This window comes from Herpailurus yagouaroundi, unplaced genomic scaffold (assembly GCF_014898765.1).
Source record: "Herpailurus yagouaroundi ecotype Mexico unplaced genomic scaffold, PumYag 139, whole genome shotgun sequence".
Classification (NCBI taxonomy): Eukaryota; Metazoa; Chordata; class Mammalia; order Carnivora; family Felidae; genus Herpailurus; species Herpailurus yagouaroundi.
In genome coordinates this window covers 2,807,465-2,834,824 of record NW_024412394.1, presented here as the reverse complement: position 1 = coordinate 2,834,824, position 27,360 = coordinate 2,807,465, and the positions used below count along the sequence as shown (strand labels likewise).

Below are 27,360 nucleotides of genomic sequence, written 5' to 3'. Positions count from 1 at the left end.
CCGCTCGGCCGGCCGCCTCGCCGAAGCCGCGGCGCTCGTCCCGGAGCCGCCCCTCAGCCAGGCCCCGCACCCGGGCCTCGCGCCCCTGCTGGGTCTCCACCCTCACCTTGGTCGCCTCCTTTACTCCACATTCGCCCTTCATCCATCCCTCTCTCCTGCAGTGCTTGCGCTCCAGGCCCGAAAGAAAAGGACCAAGGCCAAGAAGGACAAAGCCCAGAGGAAGTGAGTCTTGTACCCCGACATCCCATTCTTTGGATTTCCTCCCGCACCTCCTCTCCTCTGGTTTCACCTCTTGAACGTGCGCCGGGTTTGGGCGCCCTGCGGCCCCAGCCACATGGCCGCGGAGTGGCCTTGGAGGGTCGCACTCCGTGAGCCATGCGGAGCGGAGCTGATGTTGCCGAGGGCCAGGCCCGCTGGAAAGGGCTGTTGGAGGAGGACTGGAGCCCGTCCTGTCCGTCAGCTCCCCAACTCCAGAGAGGAGGCACGACCCCCACCCCCCACCCCACCCTCCCCCCTCCACCCCCTCCCCACCCTCCCCCGCCCCGGGTCTGGGCCTCCCGACGGAGCTGGTAGATCATGATCTGTTTGTGAACTCTGGCCTCTCCCCCACCTGCTTCCCGAGTCTTAAACTTGACTCCTACGTCTGCACGGTAGGCCGTCAGGGAGTTCTTAAGTGAATTTTCCGCATTTTGGTCTGCCAGCCACCCGCTCGCTTTCATAGAGGAGGGCATGGAGCTTTCCCCCTGGTCGGGCAACTTCCTGAGCCCGAAAGGAGCGTCGCCTTCCTCGCCGTGGCAGGCAGACCACTGCGTTTCTGTTTCTTCTCTCAAAACCTCCAGCCCTCGCGCTGAATGCAGATGCCTTGTGGAGTGGGCCTCGCGGTAGTGACGGGCAAGTTCTTTAGCCAACGCTCTTGGTGATTCTGGTTTGGTGTGTGAAGTGCCACATGTCCGGGTTTTACCAGCAGGATGCATAACCGTGGTTTAAGCGCTGCTGTGGGAAACACAAAAGTTGGTCACATCTTAGAAACGCCCAGTAGAGGGCTTCTGCAAAGTGAGGCTTAGTCTGGAGAACTTTTATCTTGTTCTCACGTTTAATTGCAGTGGCTTGGAAATTGCCTTTAGAGAACAGTGCATCATTTTCCGGACACTTCCATTTCCTTGATGTTGTGTGGAGTTGTATACGGTCTCCTTCTTGAGCTGAGAAAACGAGCATTTCTGAGGTTTTCCTAGGTTACCTTTCTGAATGATATTATCAGATGTGTGTGTGTGTGTGTGTGTGTGTGTGTGTGTGTGTGTGTGTGTGTGGTTTTGGTGACTATCTGATGTTTGAGAATGACACATAATGACTTATAGTAGTCGAGCTAAAGTGGTAGCTGACCTCACCTCTTGCTCCATTTCTATTAACTGTCTCATGAAATTTTTTATTTTATAAAGTGCTTGGTAACCAACATATTTAAATGTGAGTTTATCTCCATGTGTTTGCCTCGTGATTATCCACGTATGGATTGTTCCAAAACCAGTTTTTATTTATTTATTAAAGAAAAAAATGGTTTTTGTTTATTTTTGAGAGAGCAACAGAGCACAAGCAGGGGAGGGACAGAGAAAGAGAGAGGGAGACACAGAATCTGAAACAGGCTCCAGGCTTTGAGCTGTCAGCACAGAGCCTGAAGTGGGGCTTGAACTCACCAACTGTGAGATCATGACGTGAGCGGAAGTCAGATGCCCAACGGACTGAGCCACTCAGGCGCCCCTCAGAACCAGTTCGTAATCCCACGTTGGTTTAATGGAAACAGCCGAGGAGCTAACCTGGTTCTTGTCTGCAGTGGGAATTTAAGTGTTACTCTTTTTTTGTATGTGCCTTAGTTTTATTATTCCCTGTGGAGCTGATAGGAATGTGCTATAAAACGTATTTTCTGCTGATGTAAAGAGATGGTAATTTTATTATTCACTGTATTGTTGAGAAGTGATCTGTCTTGGTCTCTCCACATGGAAATTATTTTGTATTAACCTGAGTCAACCTGTAACTTGGGAGGAAAATATATAAAGGTGATCATATATATGTGTATTTTTAAAGTAGACTCCACACCCAATGTGGGGCTTGAACTCTTGACCCTGAGATCAAAAGTTGCATGCTCTCCCAACTGAGCGAGCCAGACACCTCATCATCTGTTTTTGGTACCAGATAATCATTACTTTGGATTATCTATTTAAACCATATTCTTTATTTCTAAAGCCGAATATGTGTGCTTTGGATTCTCTGTTACTCCTTCGTTCACTGTTAGGTAATTTGTGTCCATTATTTTCACACTTACACAAAAGCAAGCAAGTAGTACAGATAATCTAGCAGTTATTTTACGGAATATTTCATTTTGTACAACTTTTAATTCCTGAAATTTTATATAAATGAATGACCTTCACTTACTTGCAGTTTCAGAGGTGCTTTATTTTTGTCTTCAGTTAATGGTTTCTCTTGACAATTTTACCTTTCTTTTTTTGTTTCTCCAGCCTCCTTTTAAGTAGCTGAAATGTCTAATTAACTTGGTTAGAATACTGTGTCAGAAGTTCAAGCCCCACCTGACTCAGGTAACTTGACTCTGTTCCATGACCCCTGACTGCACTCTGGACTTCCAGTCCTTCTGCAAAGGCAGGCTGCTGGTTACCAGATTAGTCAGGGAGAAGGTCTAAGGAAGAAGCATGCCGTAGAATTTGGTCTCCCAAGTGAGTCAGATCTGGTTTGAATTGTGATTTTGCCACTTTTTAGCAGTTTGACCTTGGATGAGTTAGTTAAGGAAATGGTCTTAGCTTAGTCATGATGACAACTGAGAAGTTAGAAAAACCAAGCATTTAAATGAAAAGTAAAACTGTAAGTAACGTTTTAGTAATTTAGTCATGGCGGGGTATAGGTGGAAAGGATTTCAGTCCCCTGATTTTGTAGATCTTAAAACCAGAACCTACATACATGAAAAATCATGTCCATGGAGCTGCAGCTGGTTGTAGCAAGGACACAACTGGAATCCAGGGCCCCTGCCTTCCAGCGCAGTGCTATTCAGTATTTGTTTCCTTTGGGCTCTTTCACTGTGCTGAAAGATTTGACCTTGGGGGTTTTCAGTTGTCTTATTTGAAGAATTTTGTCTCCACTTCACTTTTTCAGACACTGTATTCTTATTTACTAAAATTAACTAGTTGATGATAAACTGTTTCACTTTACAGATAAGGAAATTGAGATTTTTCCAGATTACTTCCACAGAAAATTGTAAAGCTAGTATTCAACCCCGGGTCTGACATACCCCAAAGCCCTGGGTACTAACCACTGCTGTCTCCAAGTGACAGTTCCTTCTGATGTGTCTGATGACAAACAAGGTAGAAACTGAGCAAACTGAGGCTTCTGTATAAGGTGACACAGGATGCCTGGGTTAAAGTTTAAGTACCCTTTCAGAGCCCCCTGTCTATGTCTCTAAAAGGATGTAATTCTGTATCTTCCTTTGGTCATTCAGTTTTCAATATATATACCAATAGGTGTGTGCCTTTATCCGTTTGTCATAGCTCTTACAATTTAACACAGTTATGTTTGCTTTTCATATTTTTTTTTTAATCAAAAAATTTTTTTAATCTTTATTTTTGAGAGAGAGACAGAGCGTGAGCAGGGGAGGGGCAAAGAGAAAGGGAGACACAGAATCTGAAGCAGGCTCCAGGCTCTGAGCTGTCAATACAGAGCCTGACGCGGGGCTCGAACTCACGTACCTCGAGATCATGACCTAAGCTGAAGTTGGATGCTTAACCAACTAAGCCACCCAGGCGTCCTATTTTTCACATTACTTCTATGGAACATAATTCCAGAATGGTATTCATATCTAATAATTACTTAGCTTAGGAAATTACTTTGGACAGTAATTTTTACTTTCTTTGCAGTTAAAGAACTGGGTTTAGTATAAATTTGTTAGTAAAACAGTTTGAGCTAGAGAAGGGATTTTGTTCATGTTAGTACTCACCGATCTGTGAAGTCAAAGGAGAGGAGAGATGGCTTTATTTCCTAATTTTCCAAAATATCTAATTATATTGAAAATTCAGAAGAAAAGATAGTTGAAAATTTCTTTTTTTTAAATTTATTTTTGAGAGAGCGAACGTGAGCAAGGGAAGGGCAGAGAGAAAAGGGGACAGAGGATCCATGGCAGGCTCTGCACGGACAGCAGTGAGCCTGATGCGGTGCTTGAACTAACAGTTCAGATCATGACCTGAGCCAAAGTCGGATGCTCAACTGACTGAGTCGCCCAGGTGCCCCGATAGTTGAAAATTTCTAACATTTTTATACAGTACAGTACATGAACTTGAGCCAATTTTTTTAAGTTAAATGGTTTTGGATGCTTTTTGTACTTACCAACGTATCTTGGAAATTGATTCTGTATCAGTTCCTTATAGCATAACCTTACTATTTTTTTTAAGGTCTGCCTTTTCCACTAAGGCTTAGAAGTGGTTCTGTATCAGGACACAGTGAGTAGCTTCATCTAGATAGCATTCTGTTAAACGGGTATATCATAATTTATTTTAGTTTAGACAAAAATGGAATCATTGGGTATACTTTAACCCAGCTAACCTTACCTTGAATGTTTTTCATAGCATTAAATATTCCACTTGCTTTTAAAGCCTCCAGTATACATTGGTTCAAGTTTTTCACAGTTCATAGCAAAGATGAATGATCTTTTGGATAGCCATTGTTCACATCAGTGATTATTTACTTAGGATAAATTCTTAGGAGTGATATTACTGGTTATGTACATTTTAAAGGTTTTTAAATTCATATTGTCAACAAAATTTTCTCCAGAGACATTCACTAGTTTAATTAGGAATTAACTAATTTAGGGGCGCATGGGTGGCTCAGTCAGTCAGTTAAGCGTTGGACTCGGCTCAGGTCATGATCTTACGGTTCATGGGTTTGAGTCCCGCCTTGGGCTCTGTGCTAATAGCACAGAGCCTGGAGCCGGCTTCAGATTCTGTGTCTCCCTCTCTGTCCCTCCCCCACTCACACTCTGTCTCTTTCTCAAAAGTAAACATTAAAAAAAAAAATTTTTTTTAAGGAATTAACTAGTTTAATTTTCCTATTCATTAAACAATTTTTGCAGACCTCCTATATCCCAAGCAGTTTTCCATCCCTGTGAAAGAAAAACATCTCTGTCCTTGGGAACTTTATTTTCATGGGGTTTGGGGACAGAATAAACAATGCACATAAGTAAATTGCGTAGTATGTTAAGACCATAAGTTGGAAAAATAGAGGAAGATAAGGGGAATTTGAGGAGTGGGGGTGAGGGTGCGGTTTTAAATAGGGTGATTGAAGCTGCATTGAGGTGACACTTGAAGGAGGTGAATGAAGGAGGACTGCTCCAGGCAGAATGTTGGAAGTGGGAATATTTTTGCACATCCTACTTGGCCACCAGAACTGGGGCATTGTTACTTGAAAACGTTGCCCAAATTTGGTAATCTATAAGTATCTTGTTTTAATTTCTTTTGTTACCGGTCAGGTTGACCATTTGTGGGATGTATTTATTGACCTGCTCCTATCTTTTACCCATTTTTGTATGGATTATTGATCATTTTCTTAATCTTAGGAAGTATTTATTAAGAATATACCTTTTGTCGGAGCCGCTGGGTGGCTTAGTCAGTTAAGCATCTGGCTTCTGATTGCATGGTTTGAGTTCAAAACCCCACATGGGGCTCCTTGCTATCAGTGTAGAGCCTGCTTTGGATCCTCTGTGCCCCGCTCTCTGCCCGTTTCCCACTCAAGCTCTGTCTCCCAAAAGTAAACAAACATTTAAAAAATAAAAAAGAAATATACTTTTTGTCATGTGGCAAATTTACATTTCTTGGGTTATTAGCCTTTCTAATTTCATGTATTGATTTTTAAAAAAATGTGCCCAATCCATCTTTTTCTTTGCTTTTTATCTTTGAAATTTTCAATGTGAGTTGTCATCTTAAAAAGGTATTATTTTTAATTGTCACTCCATTTAAAGTACGTGCTTACAAAATTGCATTTCTAGAATTGTGGTTGTCAGAAATAGTTTCTTCTCTTTTCTTCCTCAATAAGTTTATATACGTTAGTAAATTTTGTTTACATTAGTCTTTCTGCTGCAGTGAGGCCCAGAGGCTTGCCAAATTACTATGTTCTTTAGATTACTTGAAACCAGCAACTTATGCAAATGCTGAAGTGGTGGGTGCTTAGGAACTCCTTTATTAAAAATGAAGAAAAGGGGCGCCTGGGTGGCGCAGTCGGTTAAGCGTCCGACTTCAGCCAGGTCACGATCTCATGGTCCATGAGTTCGAGCCCCGCGTCAGGCTCTGGGCTGATGGCTCAGAGCCTGGAGCCTGTTTCAGATTCTGTGTCTTCCTCTCTCTCTGCCCCTCCCCCGTTCATGCTCTGTCTCTCTCTGTCCCAAAAATAAATAAACGTTGAAAAAAAAATTTAAAAAAAAAAAAAAAAAGAAGAAAAGATGGGCTGGTCAACTAGACTTAGTTTTTATTATAATTTTTAGACCTGGCAAGATAAATGAGGCAATGTCCCCCCCCCCGGTCATACTTAGACTTTTTGCTCGATGCTTCCCAGATCTTCTCTATCACGAATGCTAGTTTGCAGACTAATTTTATTTTTATATTGGCTAAAGTATAATTTTAATGATTCTCTCACTGTAACTGAATTAATTCCAAGCAAGTAAGAAAATGGAGATAGTCAAGAGATTTTTTTGAACTCTTCCTTTCTAGTATGATGCAAATAATGATTTAGCTAAGGAGAGATAGATAAGCAGATATATTTATAATCTTGTACATTTTTTTCATTGAATTTGGGACACAATCAGTTTTAAATTACACCATTTTATATGCCACGCAAAAAAAAAACCACTACCAGTTAAATTGATACACCATTCGCTATAAGATGTTGTCTTGGGGCGCCTGGGTGGCGCAGTCGGTTAAGCGTCCGACTTCAGCCAGGTCACGATCTCCCGGTCCGTGAGTTTGAGCCCCGCGTCAGGCTCTGGGCTGATGGCTCAGAGCCTGGAGCCTGTTTCCGATTCTGTGTCTCCCTCTCTCTCTGCCCCTCCCCCGTTCATGCTCTGTCTCTCTCTGTCCCAAAAATAAATAAACGTTGAAAAAAAAAATTTTTTTAAAAGATGCTGTCTTGATTTCAGAGATGTGGGAATGGTAGGAAACCTATTTGTGTTTGAATCTGTGAAATGGAGTAATTCCAGTGATGTATGGCATTGGCAGCATTGTTGTCTTTTAAAAGTTTAGTTGTGGTGGTGCCTACGTGGCTGTCAGTTATGTGTCCGACTCTTGATTTGGCTCACGTCAGGAATTCACGGTTTCTGAGATCAGGCCCTGAGTGAGGCTCCATGCTGACAGCACGAAGCCTGCTTGGGATTCTCTCTCTGCCTCTCTCTAAGTAAATAAATAAATTTTTTAAAAAAGGTTTCTTGTGGAAAATTTCAAATATATCCAAAAAAGAAAGTAGCAAGATAAACTTTTTAAAAAATGTTTATTTTGAGAGAAAGAGAGAGCACGAGTAGGGGAGGGACAGCAAGAGGGGGAGAGAGAGAATCCCAAGCAGGCTCAGTGCTGCCAGTGTAGTGACATGGGCTGGATCCCGTGAACCTCAAGATCATAACCTGAGCCAAAATCAAGAGTTGGATGCTTAACTGACTGAGCCACCCAGGTGCCCTGCAAAATAAGCTTTTGTGCATCCATCTCAACTTCATCAGTTACTAACTGTGGTTCATGTTTCATCTTTATCTTCTTTTTCTGCTCTACTCCATCTTTTTTTTTTTTAATTTTTATGTTTTTATTTTAGAGATTGTGAGAGTGTGAACAATGGAGAGGGGCAGAGAGAGAGAGAGAGAGAGAGAGAGAGAGAGAATGAATGAATGAATGAATGTTAAGCAGGCTCCATGCTCATCATGGAGCCCAGTGTGGGGCTAGATACTACAACCTTGGGATCATGATCTGAGTGGAAGTCAAGAGTTGAATCCTCAATGAACTGTGCCACCCAGGTGCCCCCCACCCATCTTATTTTAAAGCAAACCTCAGACATCATATCATTTTGTAAAATATGGACTCTTTTTTTTTTTTTTTTAATTTTTGAGAGAGAGAGTGCATATGCATGAGTGGGGGAGGGGCACAGAGAAGGTGACAGACAATATAAAAGGGGCTCTGGGCTGACAGCAGTGAGCCCAATGTGGGGCTGAAAGTCATGAACCATGAGCTCATGACCTGAGCCGAAGATGGGTGCTCAACCAGCTGAGCTACCCAGGTGCCCCTAAAATATAGACTCTTAATTTTCAAAACATAGCTACAGTACTAGTATAACACTCAAAAAAATTATTATTATTATTATTTTTCTTTTTTTTTTAGAGAGTGAGAGCCTGTGAGTGGGGGAGAGGGGTATAGGGGCAGAGGGAGAGAGAATCCCAAGCAGGCTCCACACTCAACACAGAGCCTGATATGGGGCTGGAAATCATGACCCTAGCTGAAATCAGTAGCCATACGCTTAACCAGCTGAGCCACCCAGGCGCCCCCACGCTTAAAATATTTTGAAACACGTCCATAATAGCAAATACCCAATCAGGGTTCAGATTTCCCTGCTAATTTTAAGTTTGTTTGAATCAGGACTTATAAGGTCATTATATTGCTGTTTGAATAGTCTCTCTGGTCTTTTTATCTATATGTTATTCATGGGTTATTTTCCTTGCAAATCTGTTTTTGTTTGACTGCTTCGTAAGTGGCATTGTGTACTTTGACCAGGAGGCGCCTACTGACTGGTTAACTTTTTGTGATGTTAGCGGCCACTGAGCATTGCCTAGATCCATTTATTTTATTTAGTGTTGCAAAATGGTAATATTCAGTTCTTTAACTTATTAATTATATAGTTCTATAAAAAGGAACTTTACCTCATTTCTTTGGTGTTACCCCTAGAGACACTTTATATATAAATAGACACAGGATAAATACTTGTACTTTCCAAATTTCATTAATGAGTTAGAGTCCTAGCATCCTCCCAAATGACCAGTTAAGGTTTATTTTAGTATGAGCTCATAGCTGTAAACATATTTGTGGTTCAATCCATTGTAGTTGGGCTCCCTCCCCCCTACAGTTTTCTGGAATTATAATTTACATGCCATGAAATTCACCTGTTAAACGTGTACAGCTCAGTGGTTTTTAGTATGCTCACAGAGTTGTGCAGCCATCACCATAATCTAAGAAGTTTGAAACATTTCTGTTACCCCAAAAGAAACCCTTTACCCATTAGCTATCACTCCTCATTACCCCCATAGTACACCACCTCCAACCCTAGGCAATGACTAATCTACTTTGTGTCTCTGGATTTGCCTAGTCTGGACATTTTGTTTTCAACGTTTATTTATTTTTGGGACAGAGAGAGACAGAGCATGAACGGGCGAGGGGCAGAGAGAGAGGGAGACACAGAATCGGAAACAGGCTCCAGGCTCTGAGCCATCAGCCCAGAGCCCGACGCGGGGCTCGAACTCACGGACCGCGAGATCGTGACCTGGCTGAAGTCGGACGCTTAACCGACTGCGCCACCCAGGCGCCCCATAGTCTGGACATTTTGTATAAATGGAATCCTACAATAAGTGGTCTTTTGTGACTTGTTTCTTTAACTTAGCATAATGTTTTCAACATTCATGCATTTTGTAGAACGTATAGTTGTTATTTTTATCGATTGTCCTGTCTTTGGCCAGTTGGAGTCCCTTCACGATGGCCCAGCCCCAAAGTCCATTTGATTCAATCTGAGGCATCTTTGATAGCTTTTTTGCTATTTAGTATGACAGTTTGTCCAGATTTATCTTGTACGTTTTCTGCCCCAGATCAGAAAATAGCCCTTTCTCTAAGAAGCTTTTCAATGGGAAATGGAATTTCAGGATCACAATCTTAGGCACCTTTCCTAAAGTTATCGTAAGCACAGTTGTGGAAGAGCCCTGTGGTTCTGTGTACCTCTTACTAGAGAATTAACTTTGAGAGTTTGAAAAAACCTGTGAGATCAGCTATGAAGACCAGAGTATACAGTTTTTCAACTGCTTCGACAAAGAATGACTTCAGAAATTATCAGAAGCCACAAAATAAATTAAACACACTTTATTCATTTTCAGAGAAGTATAGTGGCACTGGACACAAAAGTCAGTTGGCAGGAGCTAGATAAATAAAAAGTACGTTCATTTGTACCATGACATGCCTTCAGTTATGTAGATGAAGACTGAGGCCAGGGGTAATTTGTTGCTATTGGGTAATAAATGTATTGGTGGCTTAAATGCCTTGAACAACATGGATGGGTATTTTAGGGTAGCTTATCACACACAAACTTTGAGAACATGTAATAGATATTTTAACTACCAGATGAGAAGTGTCACCTATGGTGGTGAACAAACATCAGTGCCATGAAGTTTGGTGTACATGAGTCACGTTAATGACCTTTGTATATTTAATTTACTCAGGTTCTAAATTCTTTGTACTGAGTGGCTAGTCATTTTTTAAAAGGTTGCCAATACTTTTGGGTGTGATTTTGTGAACTCTTGTTTCTTGACCTAAGGTAGCCTTATTTTGTAACTGATTATAAACGTAATTTATGGCAACTGTATCTTATTCGCTTTGCTCTTAATTGTATATAGTGCGGCTCCAGCTTGAGAAGGTTCTTGAATGTCCTTTCAACCTAGGAGTTTGATCAAAGATGTCAGCTTGTTTTTACACATGAGCTTGGTGGCAAGCTCCCTTGATACTCCTTTTCTCTCCTGTAACTACCTATGACTTTGAGAATAGATTTAACAGGAACTGTATTTTGCATTTTTCGTTGCTAGTATTAACAATATAATATGATTAAATTAGGTAACTTGTGCTCATGTTTCTAAGGTGGAAGGTTAATATAGATACATGCTTCTATGCTCCTTAGCAAAAAGAGCTTGTCTTTCTGAATTACACAGCCCCAGGTTCCAATTTGCCTCCAACGCCACTGGTGGGTGAACTTGGGCAATGTTGTTTGACTTCCTGAGTCTGACTTGCCTTATCTGTAGATGGTGAGATTCTGAGGGTGAAATTGTGTGTGAGTGCCTAGCCTAGTGCTGAGCTAGAGTAAAGTGCTTTGGTGGTTACTTCCTTCCTCATGCGTTCTTCCTTAGATGGATTTACCTTTGACTTTTCCTTTAATTTTTTTTTTTAATGTTTATCTATTTTTGAGAGAGAGAGAGAGAGAGAGAAAGAGAGAGACAGATCTGGCATGAGTGGGAGAGGAACAGAGAGAGAGGGAGACACAGAACCGAAGCAGGCTCCAGGCCCTGAGCTGTCAGCACAGAGCCTGATGGCAGGTCTCGAACTCATGAACCATGAGATTATGACCTGAGCCGAAGTCAGACGCTTAACCTACTGAGCCACTCAGGTGCCCCACCTTTGACTTTTATGTGACATTTTTTATTATTACTCATGCATCAAACTAATGGTTTTAACTTGTCAGTATTTCCTCGATTGGGGTCTATATAAAGTTTAATTTGGAGTATAGTTGCCTAAAGATAAAGAACGGTTTATATTCAATTAACACCTAATAAACTTAGACACTCAAATTTTTATTTTGATAGGGCCAATTCCAGTGTGTCTCAGAAATTAACTTTAGCTTGTCAATTTGCAGAACAAAGAAATGCCTGTCAGGAAAAATATATATGGAAAAGTAGTGGGAGAATTTGAGTACTTATTAAGCTCTACTGTGTTTAGGTGCCGGAACTTAAAATAGTATCTTATTAAGTTTTTGCATTAGATCAGATACGTCAAAAGAGATGCAAAGATGATTTCAAGCAATATCAGCTCTACCCTATAAGAGGTTTATGATTTTTTTTTTTAAGTTTACTTATTTTGAGAAAGAGACAGCATGAGTGAGAGAGGAGCAGAGAAGAGGAGACCAAGAATCCCAAGCAGGATGGGTGCTGCCAGCACAGAGCCCAGTGCAGGGCTTGAAACCACGAGATCATGACCTGAGCCAAAGCCAAGAATCAGATGCTTAACCACCTAAGCCACTCAGGAACCCCTGTGATCTTTTTTTTTTTTTTTTTTTTTTAAGTTTATTTATTTTGAGAGAGCAAGTGGAGGAGGGGCAGAGAGAGAGAGAAAGAATCCAGCAGGCTCCACACTCATTGCAGAGCCGGACTGTGAGATCCTGACCTGAGCCAGAACCAAGAGTTGGACACTTAAACAAACTGAGCCATCCAGGTGCCCCAACAGGCTTTTGATCTTAAGGGAGATGAGTACACAAATAGATCTTCTCTCAGTCTGTATTGGTTTTCTAGGGTTACTGTAACAGTGCCACAAACTGGGTGGCTAAACCCACAGAAATTTATTGTCTCACAGTTCTGGAGGCTACAAGTCTGAAATCAAGGTGTGAACAGGGTTGGTTCCATCTGAGGGCTCAGAGGTAAGGATCTTTTTCAGGCCTCTGTCCTTATTTTGAAGATGGCCATTTTCTCTCTGTGTCTATGCATCATCTTCCCTCTGTGTGTGTGTCTATTTGTGTCCAAATTTTCCCTTTTTATAAAGACACTAGTCCTATGGATTAGGTCTCATTCTAATGACTTCATCTTAACTTGTTTACCTGTATAAAGATCCTATCCCCAAATAAAGTCACATTCTGAAATATAGAGGCTGGGACTCCAGTGTATCTGTTTTGGGGGGATACAGTTCAACCCATAACACAGTCCCTGGAAGACAGTTCTCTGCCCTAGGAGATCCTACAATTTTTTATTTTCCACAGTTGAAAGAAATGAAGACTAAAGTTTACAAGTAAGTAAACTAGAGTTGCTAGGGTGCTTTCTCTCATCCGCTTTTAGTTTGCCTTTTTAAAATTATTTATTTTAGAGAGAGAGAGAGAATCTAAGCAAGCTCCACACTCAGCGCGGAGCCCAACACAGGGCTTGATCCCACGACCCTGGGATCATGACCTGAGCCAAAATGAGTAGTCATACTCAATCGACTGAGCCACCCAGGGGCTCCTAGTTTGTTTTTTGAAGCCAGAGCTAAATTATTTCTAAGACCCCAAACACATCATCCTCAAATCTGTTCTTCTGGATTTCACTTTTTTTGAAACATTCCAGAGTAAATTCCAGTATCTCTCACCTCTTTACTCAAATGTCACAACTCTTATTTAAAATGATGTCTATGTATTGTTGTCCCCTTACCTTCATTTTTCTTCATAGCCCTTCTCATAGCCTGAAATTACAGAACACGTATCTACCTGAGAGATCTTGAGAATAGGACTTTGCTGTCCCAGCATTAGCTGTTCGCCAACAGAAACTCAAGAACCAGGTAGATTCAGATATTTAGGGCTATTTTTTGTTAACCTCCTGCTCAAATATAAACATGATAAAGAAAGACTCTGAGCTATTTTTTTTTTTCTTTTTGCTCATGGCTGCATTTCCAGTGCCTAGAAATGTACTCAACATACTTATGAGCACTCAGTAAAAATCAGTTGACTAATGAAGAGATATTTGCTTACTCCCTTTCCCTTATTTCCTACATGCAATGCTACAATTTCTGTATCAGGCCCCGTAACAAGCATAGGATAAGCAGAACCTCTATGTTCCCTATAAGGTACATTTTTTTACTGCCCTCTTTTTTACACACTGGGCAGCTGAAGGACAAAGAGCTTCCTGAATTAGCAATTTATCCAAAGTCATGGAGCTCTTGCAAACTGTAGAGCCAGGATCAAACCTAAGTCTCTTGGCATCAGAGACCTTGGCTGTTGTAACCACTGCCTCGACAGTGTCCCTGTATCTTTGCTTTCTACTCCCACTATCTTTTACCACCTTCTTGACAGAAGAATTTTTCTAAAGCACTCTTGTTGTAGGGTCACTTTGTGCTTAAATGGCTTGATGACTTCCACATAAAATAGTGCTTGACATTTAAGGCTCTTCACAGTCTCTCTCCTTTAGGGGACTTGTTGTGGGGGGTGGACATGTCATGGACAATTGGAGGAGGATAAGTAATAGCTAGTGATGAAAGAGAAGAAACGTGCCTTGTGTGCATCTCTTTTCTAGACATTTGGGATACAGGCATTGAGCAAAATAAATGTCCTCGTGAGACGTACATTCTGGGAGTGTGGGAAAGAAGACAATAAAATGTCAAGTACTGAAGAAAAATAAAGTAGGGTAAGGGGGTAGGGGAGGGCATGCAGCCAACTCCTGTTTTATATAGAAGTGTCAAGAAAGTTCTGTGAAAAGGCAGTACCTTAAAAGAGATGTGGTCAGAGAGATGGGTTTGTGAGCCAGTGAAAAATCGGATCATGAAAGACCTTGTAAGACCTTTGTGAAAACATCTGTTTTGAATGTAGTAGTTGCCCGGTAATGGTGGTTTATTAAAGATCACCAGTTGTGTTTTTGTTTTTTAACAAAATGAATGTTTTTTAACATAATGAAGTCTAAAATGCTGCCTGTGGAAACCTAGGCTGCTGGGATTAGAAGATCACAGAGTGCCATCTAGTGGTTGTTTGTTGTAAATGTGGGTGAGCCTTCCGGATAGTAAGCAGGCTCTACAGTAGTTTGTTTTGCCAGCTCAGACATATAAATGGAAAATTTGGATGCCTGAAGAAAACTTTTGCTTATGAACTGTTTGAGAGTAAGTTGCATTGTCCCCTTTACCCCTGAATACTTCATGTATTGCCTTAAAACAAGGACATTCACTTACATAATCGCAATTATCAAAATAAGAAATAAGGCATTAATACAATATTATTATTTAATCTGGATCTTATTCAGATTTTGCCAATTGTCCCAATGAGCTTTGTAGGAAAAAAAATTTTTTTCTGGCCTACTATCTACCTTAAGATTGTGCATTGCATTTAGAACAGTTCCATGGCCTGCCTTTGTCTTTGCTGGAATTGATATTTTTGAAGAATATAGGCCATTTATTTTCAGACTGTCCTTCAGCTTGGGTTTGTCTGTTTCCTCATGATTCAGGTTATGCATTTTGGTACCACCTAAGTTAATCTTCCTTGGTGAATCATATCGGTACAGCAGACATATCTGTCCCAGTATGGGTGGTGACTACCAAGTTTCTTCAGCGTATTATTATGGTTTTCTCTTTTGTAAATCATAAGTTCGTTATGGGGAGATATTTTGACCTGTGTAAATAACTTTTCCTCATTGAAATTTCACTGCGTTAGTATCCATTATTGATTCTTGCCTAAGCCAGTTATATGACAGTTGCAAAACAGTGATTATATAATTCTCCCATTTCCTTATAGAGTTAATTGTCAGCATTTTGTTATTAGAAAAAACTTTTCCTTTTCCCCATTCATCATCCTAGTCATAATCATTGGTATGAACTGTTTTTATTCGGTGAGTTTAATCCATTACTCTCACTATTTGATACTCATATTCTTTCATATTTGGCCAGTGGGAGCCCCTTCAAGGTGACACCTTATCTTTCAACAAGTCTCTTTCATTCTTTGAGTATTTACACTTTCTAGCACAATAGCATGTTCCAGATTCATCTTGTACTTTGCTTGCTCCAACCATGGGATCAGTCCTTTCTCTAAGGAGCCCTGGTTTATTTTATTTTATTTTATTTTATTTTATTCTATTCTATTCTATTCTATTTTATTTCAAAGGTTATTTTTGAGAGAGCGTGAGTGGGTGGGGAAGAAGGGGGAAGAGAGAGCATCTCAGGCAGGCTCCACACTTGTCAGCACTGAGCCCAACAACGAGGCTCTATCTCACGAACCTTGAGATCATGGCCTGAGCTGAAATCCAGATTGGATGCTTAACCAGTTGAGCCACCCAGGCACCCCAGCCCTGGTGTTTAGAAACCAAGATTTGGATATGATTTTAAGGTCTTAAATTTTTATGTTGGACAGTATGTTGGCATAGTAGTAGGTCTGTGACATCACAATTCTTTATTTCCAATGGAAAGCTTAGGTGGCAGAACCTGTGATAACCTCCTCATGCCTGTTTGTTGGCATTGCCCCACAGCGAGTAGGCTGTTTGGAGCAATGGTAATTAATGTAGTAGTAGTGAAACTCCATATTTCTGTCCTTCACACAATGCCATCGTAGAATGTGTGCTTAATACGTCACCTAAAATATTGAGTACGTGAGAACTCATTTAAATAATAATTAGTTCTCCCTAAACTAATATATAAATTTCCTACCTAGTGACAATATTCTGTTAAAACTAAAACAGATTTTAACTTTTATGGAAAAATACAAATGTTAAGAATGGTAAAAATTCTGAAAAGTGTAGTAATACGGGTGGTATGGGAACTTCCCAGATATTTTAAATGCTATGAAGTTATAATACTTAAAATTGCTTGATCCTGATGCCTGAATAGACAAGACAGTGGCACAGAATGGAGACTCCAAAAAGAAGTAAATACATGGGAATTTAACACCATATAAGTTGTGTTTCAAATGAATTCAGAAAAAAATGGATTCCAACTGCTGTTGGAAGAACTGGGGTAAAAAAAGGTTATATTCTTACCCTGTTCTTAACATAAATAATTAGAGATGGATCAAAGATTTAAACATTAGAAAAGAAAACGGAAACCATGAACATGTAAGAAAAACTGTAAAACTTAAAAGTGAAATAATCTTAGAGGAAGGCAGTCCTCCTAATCATGACCAAAAAGCTGTATATATAAAGACTGAAATATTTTATCCCATAAGAGTAAAAAATGTATGCATAGCAAAAGGTAAAAAGGAGAGTCAAAACCAAAGAAACGTTGGGGGGGAGAAACTTTTAGGGGCTCTTGGGTGGTTCAGTCAGTTAAGCGTCTAAATCTTGATTTCACCTCAAGTCATGATCTCATGGTTCATGAGAATGAGCCCCATGTTGGGCTCTGTGCTAATAGTGTGGAGCCTGCTTGGAATTGGAATTCTCTCTCTCTCTGCCCCTCCCTTACTCTCTCTCTCTCTCTCTCTCTCTCTCAAAATAAACTTTACAAAACAAAGGAAACCTTTTGAACCTGTGCTCAAAGTGTGATGTTCATTTGGCGTGCAGTTTGGTTCATTTGTTAGTGTTTGCATTCCATTTTGGGTGCTCCTCGCATCCTGGTTTTTATTTTTTTTATTTTGGGAGCCAAAGGACACACTACTGTGGTTCTGAAAGTCAGAGCTATACAAAATATCTACCCAGAAGTTCGCTTCCTCCTCATCCCAGATACCTGGGCCCCATTCCCCTCTCTTTCCACCCCTTTCCCACTTGCCCGTTGTTGCTTTAGTTGCTCTGTTAGTCCCACTGTGTTTCGTTTTGCACAAATGAGCAGGTGTGTGTATTTTTTTTTTTTAATAACCTCTTTCTTTTATGGAAGGTAACATGGAATAACTTGTTTGCACTCTGCTTTTCCCATTCAGTTACTATTAGACTATCACAGGTTATAAAGAACTTCCTCATCTTTTTTTTTTTTCCAGCTTCACAGTGCTCAGTTCTGTGCATGTACCACAGTGTATTCAACCACTCCCGTGTGTGAGTGTTTAGGTTGTTTCAATATTTAGTAATTACAAGCAAGGCTGCGGTGAATAGCCTTGTGCAAATGTATTTTCATTCGTGAAGGTGTATCCTCCAGGGTAGATTCCTAGAAGTGGGATTGCTAAGTTGAAACCCGATGAGATTTATAATTAAGTATTACCACATTTCATTTCAGCAGGATTGTGCTGTGTGCATTCTCACTAGCAGTGTATCAGAGTGCCCATTTTCCAACAGCTTCACCAGCAGAATACTTATTAATTTTTGGCAGTCTGATAGGTGAGAGATGGTGTCTTGGTATTTAATTTACATTTCTCTTTCAGTGAGTTTGACCTTCTTTTCATATCTATGGAGGGTCATTTTTACCTCTTTTTGTGAATTGTCTGTTCTCCATTCAACTTTGTTATTTGAAAAAAAATTTAAGCCTGCAGCAAAGTTAAAAAAAAAATGGTATAACCTGTAATCATCTTCTCCTGTATTTACTAATTGCTGACATTTTGCCGTATTTTTTTCCATCTTTCTATACCAAAGTACACAATTTGATGACTTTTGGCAACTGTATGCATCCGTGAAACTACCACAATAATCAAAGTACAAAAATTTTTGTTGTGCCAGATGTTTCCTCAAATTTTCCTTTTTGCAGTCCATCCCTTCCTACACTGCTGGCCCCAGGCAGTGACTGATCTGTTCTCCGACACTACACATCAGTTTACATTTTCTAGAATTTTAGGGGCGCCTGGGTGGCTCAGTCGGTTAAGCGTCCGACTTCGGCTCAGGTCATGATCTCGCAGTTCATGGGTTCGAGCCCCGCATCAGGCTCTGTGCTGACTGCTCAGAGCCTGGAGCCTGTTCCATATTCTGTGTCTCCCTCTTTCTCTCTGACCCACCCCTCTTCATGCTCTGTCTCTCTCTGTCTCAAAAATCAATAAACGTTAAAAAAATGATTAGAATTTTATATAAATATAAATACACAGAATGTATTCTTCTGTATTTGGCTTCTTTCATCGTGACGACTTTGACATGCATCCATGTTTTATCTATCAGTAGCTTATTTCTTTTTATTGCTGCGTAGTATTCCAGTGTGTGGCTATACCACCATTTGTTTCTCCATTCACTTTTTAATGATCATCTGGATTGTTTCCAGTTTTGGGCCTCTAATGAAATAAAACTGTCTATGTGGTACTTGTTGTTGAAGCATTTGGAAGTGGCAGGTCTCATGACACATCATCTCTAAATACTTCAAGATACATCTAACAATGACATTTTCCTTTAATAAATGCAATAACATTATTACACTGATAATGATCACATGTAAGAAAGTGAATATTAATTCAATATCATCTAATACTCCAACCATATTTATATTTTAGTACTTTCTCATATATGTCTTTTATACCGTCTTTCTTTTTTTGGATCTAGAATTTAGCCAGGGTTCAAGCATTACATTTGCTTATGTCTCTTTATCTTTAGTTATGTCTTAGCTTTCTGCATAAGGAGATATTCCAGGTTCTCTATATGCTGTCCCTGCCCCAGACTGGAATCTCCCATTTTTCCAAAGACCTCCCCCTACCCCCTTGTGCTTTTTAGTGAGGAATTATATTTGGAAACCGAGGTCTAGATGCTGGTCCTGCTCATTGCTATTAGGGTTCTGTTGTTTCTAGGCCCTTTCAGTGGGCCTAGAGGGCGGAGCTAGGAAATATATTTAAATATATATTAAAAAATAGGTAGGTAGGTAGCTTATGGTACTTCCAATTGAAATGTACTATGGGTTTTCTTCACTTTCTCCCATTCTGTATTGACATATCCCTTCTTTGTTCTCAATGAATCTATATTCCTTTTTCTTTCCTCCAGTTACACACAAGTACTTTCAAGATTACATGTCACTATCAACACTAAGTCAATTAAGTGCAAGATTTCTTTATAGTTCTTTAAGTCCTCATGATAATATCCCACTTAAGGATGCATAGACAACTGTCCAGAATTAATTTTTCCCTATGTTTTATTAATTTATTTTTTCATCTGTTTACATTTAATTTTAGTTTTGATTATTTTTTTTTAATGTTTATTTATTTTGAGAAACAGCATGAGCAGGGGAGGGGCAGAGAGAGAGGGAGAGAGAATCCCAAGCAGGCTCCTCAGCACAGAGCCTGACGTGGGGCTCGATCTCATGAACTGTGAAATCATGACCTGTGAAATGAAGAGTCAGATGCCCAACCAACTGATCCAACCTAGGCTCCCCTTTAAGGTTTGATTTTTTTTTCCCCCATCATTTTTTTCTTTTCATTTCAGTAATTAAAACGTTGTACATGGCTCAGGAAGTCGATTCCCATCCCTTTCTCCTTTTTCTTGTTCCCACCCACTGCCTAAAGGTAACCATTTCATTCATTTCTGACTTATTTTTTTGTAAAAATGAGCAAGTATTATATATTATTTTTCTGTCTTCTACATAAGGCAGTAAGCATACATTCTTTTGCACTGTACTTTTTTTCTCCTTAACATTGTATTCTGGAAATCACTTTGTACCTGTTCTTAGAGATCATCATTCTTTTTATGGATTTCCAAGTTTTTTAAGTTCTTGCTTAACTTCAGAGAAACCCCAACTGGAAATTAGAATTGATACATATGGGTGTGATGATTGCAAGAAAGTTGATTAGGCACAGGAGTCAGTACATCCTTAGGCAAAGAAATGGCCTGTTTGCTTCTATGTTTTAGGTAATAATAACTATTTACAGTGTATATAGGATTGCCTGCTTTTTACTCTAACATTTTCATTTTTTTTATTAAAAAACTTTTTTTTAATGTTTATTTCTTTTTGAAGGAGAGAGAGAGAGATAGACAGAGCATGAGCTGGGGAGGGGCAGAGAGAGAATCCAAAGCAGGCTCCAGGCTCTGAGCTGTCCGCACAGAGCCAGATGCGGGGCTTGAACTCACGGGCTGTGAGATCATAACATTTTCATTTTTACTTAAGACAACTACCAATGTGCTCAACTTGAATTATAGGGCTTTTCACCATCCTTTGAGATTCTGTGTTTCCCCATCAAGTTGGCAAAAAAACAAAAAATAATATATGGCATTGAAATGGAGAAACAGTCATACATTGCTAATAGGAGTGTAAATTGATATAGCATCTGTGAAAGGCGATCAGTAGTATGTATCAAAAAATAAATTAAGGGGCGCCTGGGTGGCGCAGTCGGTTAAGCGTCCGACTTCAGCCAGGTCACGATCTCGTGGTCCGTGAGTTCGAGCCCTGCGTCGGGCTCTGTGCTGACAGCTCAGAACCTGGAGCCTGTTTCAGATTCTGTGTCTCCCTCTCTCTCTGGCCCTCCCCCGTTCATGCTCTGTCTCTCTCTGTCTCAAAAATAAATAAAACGTTAAAAGTAAAAAAAAAATTAAAAAAAAATAAATTGCACATACCCTTTGACCTGACTTTTCCTTTTCTAGGCATTTGTTACACTGATACACATATCCATGTGTAAAAAAGTATTAAATACAAGGGTTAGTAGTTTGTGACCGTAAGAAGGAAATGTCCCACAGAATGCATACTTTTTAAAAATTAGGGTATATCATGCTCCCATTAATAATGAAACACCTGGGGTACCTGGGTGGCTCAGTCTGTTAAGCGTCTAACTTTGGCTCAGGTCATGATCTCAGTTTGTGAGTTCAAGCCCCACATCGGGCTCTGTGCTGACAGCTTAGAGCCTGGAGCCTGCTTTAGATTCTGTGTCATCTTCTCTCTATGCCCTTCCCTTGATCTTTTAAAAACTAATTTCTTAGGGGGAAAAAGGAAACACCTGCATCCCTAGTTAAGGCATTATTCTGAAATGTTGCTGAATGAAAAAGGGATGCCTTGAATATTGTATTGTATGCTAACAGTAGTTAAAAATAAGGATATGTGTATATGTGCACCCATGTACACCCATATATACATTTACTCTTGTATAGAATCATATAGGAGAAACTGGCTTGTATTCCCTTTGGAGAAGGGAAAAGGGATGGGGAGCTGGAGTAAGAGAAAGACTTGACTTTTAACAGTGAGTAACAAAAGATCCAAAGTAATATAAGTGGCTAAAACAAGATTATTTCTTCCCAGTGTAAAATTCTGGATGTATCCTTAGCTGTTCACAGTGGCTTACTCCACAAAGTGTCATGGACCCACAGACTCCTTGCTCACTTCTCCTGCCATCCTGGATTGTGCCCCGTGTGTTCAGAGGCCCAAGTAGCATCTGTTTCAAGCATGGGAAATGGTGTAGGGTGCTTGCCAGTTTCTTGAGGAGTTTCCTTCTACATGGCCTGTAAATAGCTGCAAGGGAGACTGGGAAATATGGTGTCTTTCTCTGGTATGCCGTGTGTCAGCTTAAAAACAATTACTGTAGGGGCTCCTGGGTGGCTCAGTTGGTTGAGTGTCTGACTTCAGCTCAGGTCATGATCTCGTGGTTAGTGGGTTTGAGCCCTGTGTTGGGCTCTGTGCTGACAGCCCAGAGCCTGGAACCTGCTTCAGATTCTGTGTCTCCCTCTCTCTCTGCCCCTCCCATATTCATGCTCTCGCTCGCTCTCTGTCTCTCTCTCTCTCTGTCTCTCAAAAATAAACAAACATTAAAAAAATTTTTTTAAATCTTAGTTTACCCTAAAAATCAAGAAGTGCATTAGTTCTTTTGAATGACTGCTGCTTGAATTCATTTGAGATCAGAGGGATTTCAAGTGACTACAGAGAATAAACTAAACTTCAGATTTCTAAAAAGTTTTAGGGTATAGAAACATTTTCAAGTAGGTTTTATTAAAAGGAAATAGAAATTAGGCAGACTTCCAAATTTATGAATTTTTCCAAACTAAATTATGGGAAATTGTTCTGTAATGTCTCCTCTTAAAGGTGTGCATTTTGTAATCTTAAGCTGACCCACATGTATTTCTCCTACTTGTTTTTGTTGTTAGCACCCCATGCTTTGTGCTCTTTCAAGGGCCCCTTGCAAATGAAGTGCTTGTCTCCAGATCTGCTGTTCTTGCCTCCTTTGTCTCAATCACTGCTTATTGCTGCTCCATTACAGGACCTTTCCTTAGGAAGAGCGCTCCGTTTCCTGTTGTTTGCCAAATGGCAAAAACTGAATACTCAAGGAGAATTCAGTTCCTTGGCTTTGTACTAATCCAGGGATAGCTTTAGTTTCTATTAAAAATAGAAGGAAGGGAATACCATGCCCTATTTTAAAGTCAGTTCTATTGAGGTGTAAGAATACAGTAAAATGAGCAAACAATAAAATTAACCCATTTCATAGTATAGTTCAGTATATTTTGACAAATGTATGTATCCATGTAATTACCCCCTCCCCAACCTGACCCCGGGGCAGGTCTTCTTTCTTCATTTTAGATTAGTTTGGTCAATGAACTAATATAAAAGGAATCGTACAGTATCTACTCTTTGGTGTCTGTCTTCTTTTGCTCAGCATAATGGTTTCAAGATTGATCTGTGTTTGTTGTATGTTTTAGTAGTTCCTTTTTATTGCTGAATACTAATCTATTACATGCCTGTACCTCAGTTTTTAATCTTTTCTCCATTGATAGACATCCATGTTATTTTCTGTTTGGGCCTATTATGAATAAAGTTTCTCTAAATTTGTGTATAAATTATTGAGTGAACATATCTTTTCATTTTACTAGGATTGGATCTAAGAGAAGCATCAAAATGTTTTCTTAAAGAACTCAACAGGAAAACATTCCTTTTCATGGAATCAGTAGATAGAATGAAACCTTGATGTAAAATTGAAGGATGATTATATTTATTAACAGGAGCCAAAGAAATAAGTCTATTCAATTCAGTAAACATTTGAATGCCTATGAAATATGAGGGAGTATGTAAAACAAATATGGATAAGGGGGGCACCTGGGTGGCTTAGTTGAGCATCTAACTTGGGCTCAGATCATGATCTCATGAATTGTGAGTTTGAGTCCTCCATTAGGTTCTCTGCTGTCAGCCCAGAGCCCGCTGTCCTCTCCCCCCCGCCCCCCGCCCCTTCCCTACTCATTCTCTCTCGCACTTGCTCTCTCAAATAAATAACTTAAAAAAAAATTTTTTTTAATGTTTGTTTTTTTTTGAGAGACAGAGCACAAGCAGAGGAGGGGCAGAGAGAGAGGGAAACACAGAATCCAAAGCAGGCTCCAAGCAGGCTTTGTCAGCACAGAGCCCGACATGGGGCTCGAGCTCACAAACTGTAAGATCATGACCTGAGCTGAAGTCAGTCACTTAACTGACTAGCCACCCAGGCATCCCAATAAATAAATGTTAGAAAAATTAATGTTGTTACACAGATATTCTACCTGGTGACTAAATCTGGTTGACCAGATGTCAAAGAAACACTTTTCATTCTTGAACAAATATCTGCTTTACAAAGAAAATTTCTGCTTTGACACAGATTGGTGGTGTGTATAAATGGAATTCATAACCATGCCTGTACTAGATTTCTATAAGCTACAAGAAAATGATTTATTGCCTATAGTTGTACCATGTCAGGAAAGTAGATTTAATGCTTTCCTGTATATCCCTTTTTTTTAGTGTTTGAAGTTATTAACCACAGAAATCTAAATTTCCAACAAATTAGAAATAATAAATAATGCATCTGTGTGGAATATTTAATGTTTTTAAGTGTAATAATAATGACTATAAGCATAAGAAAAGTTTGATTCTATCCTAATCCTTTTCCTCAATGATGAGAAATTTCAAAAACCTAGGAAAGCTGAGACTAGCATAATACATACTTAGTACATTTAGCCATCTAGGTGTGTTAGTTAGATATATGTATATAAATACTTCTTTTGACCGAACTGTTTGAAGTAAGTTGCAGAAACCATGACCCCATATCCCTAAATACTTCAGCTTGCTCCTCCTAAGAATAAGGATGTTCTTTCATATATCTTTCTTAGCTGTGGTAATGGTATTATGGACAATAATTCCTTCATATCATCTCACAGGCAGTTTATATTTATGTTTCCCCAGTTGCCTTATAAATGTCTGCTGTTTAAATCATGATTAAATCAAGTTCTCATATTTTCTGTGTGTATATCTTTCATCTAAAACAGTTCCCCCTACCCCACCACCATAACTCCCCTCCCCCCCCCACTCCCAGCCAAGAGATCAGACCAGTTGTCTTAGAAAATATCCCACACTCTGGATTTGTCTAACTTGTTTAACTTGTTCCTCCTTTCCTTGCATTTCCTTAAAACTGGAAGTTAAGACGAAAAGATTGATTAGGTTTCAGTTAAACATTTTGATGAGAGTATTCAAGAAGGTGTTGTGTATCTCATATTGTATTGCTATGTGTAATGGGAAGTTTGACCATGTGGTTATTGGAATCTAGGTTTTGAATAATTTTTAAGGTAAAACCTTGTTACAGTACATGTCCCCTTTGGATTACATTAGAAAACATTAGTATTTGTGAATATATTGAACTTGATGGCTTTTCTGTCCCCCCAAATGGGAGAACAAGTTTTGATTTTGTTGCATATTTTCTCCTCCTGGACTATTTTCAGTAGTGCATAAAGAACTAGATGGGAAGGAATGGCTGCGATGTAATTTTGTTCTGTATTCCCATGTACTTTGGTAAAATACTTAACATAACTTTTCCTCTGTTATGTACATAGTCATTACATAAAGCGGTGGTGGACTTTAACCTCCTTGTGATTTTGAATTAGGCTGAAACAAGGAGGCTTGGTCTTTTTGGAATAAATTTGAAAAGTAGATGTGTATGCAGTTTTTAAAGTTGACATTTTTGTTATTTAAAAAAATTTTTTTAATGTTTATTTATTTTGAAGGAGAGAGAGAGAGAGAGAGAGAGAGAGAGAGAGACAGTGTGAGTGGGGGAGGGGCAGAGAGAGGGAGATACAGAATCCAAAGCTGGCTCCAGGCCCTGAGTTGTCAGCACAGAGCCTGACCGCCAACACAGGGCTCAAACTCAGGAACTGTGAGATCATGACCTGAGCCGAAGTCAAGACACTTAACCAACTGAGCTACCAGGGTGCCCCGATGTTATTTAAAACATTGCTTTTTTAAAATCTATTCTGTCTTTGGAGAGGAAAGATTGTAACATGCTTTATGAGTTGGAATTTCTAAACTGTATTCCTTTGAAGTGCAGAAACTGCCCTAGATGGGAGCTGTCAGTTGACTTCTCTATAACATTTTAGGCAATATGTAATAATTTGAAGTCAAGAGATATTTTAAGGTTACCGTCAAATAATTGCAGTCATGAATGATTTGAACATGTCCAAATAAAATAAAGGGGAGGAAAATCATGTAACAAGTTCAGACTTCTTTTTTTCTTCCTATTGTTTCTCTATCATTAATGAACAACTGCACTTCCTTGAGAGAAGCAACAGAATTGTGTTTGCTGGCATGCTGGTGTATAAGCATCAGGCACAAATAGATGAGCACAGCGAAGCAGCTTTATAGTTACAAGAAAAATTCTCCTCTCTCAGTATCAGAGTGCTTTTGTATACGTTAATCATGTAAGGAGCTTTACTGAACTCACTTAAATAATTTTTCTTAGTGGCAAGCAACAAAATAAGATCCCTTATTTATTGACAGGGATAGCAATAGAATCAGTAGCTTTTAGGTGATGTTTCTGTTAAAAGAAGATTCTAGAAACAGTGATTCATCTATGACAGAAAGTGCCACTCTAAAAAGAAAAAAAAAAAAAACCTTCCATCTAATAAATATTTTCGAAGTCCAGATAGTGTTTTTATCTCAAATAATATCGTGTCTTAAAATTAATTGTACTTGGGTTAAATGCAGGTACCTTTCTCCCAAAACTTTTACATTGCATTTCTCAGACTAGCTGCCAGTATTTGTTAATATTTAAACTATCACAGAGAAGAGCTCCAGCCAAAGAGACTATCCAGATTTCTCTATTAGAAATAATAGTACCTATTACTAGACACTATCCTAAGCCTTTTGGTGAGTACTGCTAACTCATTCAGTGCTCAGAGCAACCTTATAAACTTGGTGCTTTTATTTTTATGATTTTATAGACAAGGAAACAGACAGGTTAAGTTACTTGCCTAAGATCACACAGGGAATAAATAGCAAAGCCAGGATTTCCAGGATTTGACTGTAGGTGAGTTATGTTGCAGTCCATGCTCTTACCCCGTTATAACATCTTTCATAGGATATGATTATCTGTTTGGCATTGAGATTCTGGAAGAGGGGAGACAACAGGGCACAAATGTTCTGTAGAATCTAAGGTCTTATGGTCAATTCATATAGAGGAAACTCTTTTTTTTTTCCTTACATAATCTGAATTGCCATGAATTCCCTTATACCGTCCCTTAATCTTATTGGGACTATAAAGGTACAGGAATAATGCTAACTTCTTTCTGCAAGTGTTTATGTAGAATGTTTTTGTGATTTTTGTTTTGGGAAACAAACTCTGGAGCTAGAGGTCAGAGGGCTCTAAGAGGGAGGTCTTAGGGAAAACACATAAGAAGTATGCTTCACACTGGAAGAATCTAACAGTATGATAAATAAGCTTTTTAAAAAAAGATAGTAATGTATACTTTAGAAGTTCATTGCACAGAAACATTTAAAAAATAGTAGAGCCTGAAAATGAAATACATTGATTAAGGGGTACAAATAGGTGATCTTTTCAGCAATTACAATTTTTGTGTCAAATGAACAAATTGGCAGTCAAATTTGACACTAATGATTTAAACAGCCAATAAATTCACTTAGCTCTCTCTTGTTGGATGGTTAGGTTTCTGGTTTTTTCCAAGATGAATTATGTCTCTTGGTATTGAAAAAAAAAAAAAGAATGGAAGCCTTTTTCTTTTTTAATGTTTACTTATTTGGAGAGAGAGAGAGAGAGAGAGAGAGAGAGAGAGAGAGAGAGAGAGAG

General features: G+C 39.4%; 2 long non-coding RNA genes across 2 annotated transcripts in view; one reads left to right on the top strand and one right to left on the bottom strand.

Annotated features, from left to right (window-relative positions):
- The window catches only part of LOC121029352 (uncharacterized), a 19,005-nt gene extending 9,630 nt beyond the window's left edge, over window positions 1-9,375 (top strand). Inside the window, exons 2-3 of the long non-coding RNA XR_005789691.1 lie at window positions 2,726-2,734; window positions 9,018-9,375. This is a non-coding gene — a long non-coding RNA (uncharacterized LOC121029352). The remainder of the gene's footprint in view (window positions 1-2,725; window positions 2,735-9,017) is intronic.
- A 1,627-nt stretch (window positions 9,376-11,002) lies between these two features.
- The window catches only part of LOC121029351 (uncharacterized), a 20,986-nt gene continuing 4,628 nt past the window's right edge, over window positions 11,003-27,360 (bottom strand). The window contains exons 2-3 of the long non-coding RNA XR_005789690.1: window positions 26,302-26,304; window positions 11,003-11,013 (exon numbers count right to left, since the gene is read on the bottom strand). This is a non-coding gene — a long non-coding RNA (uncharacterized LOC121029351). The remainder of the gene's footprint in view (window positions 11,014-26,301; window positions 26,305-27,360) is intronic.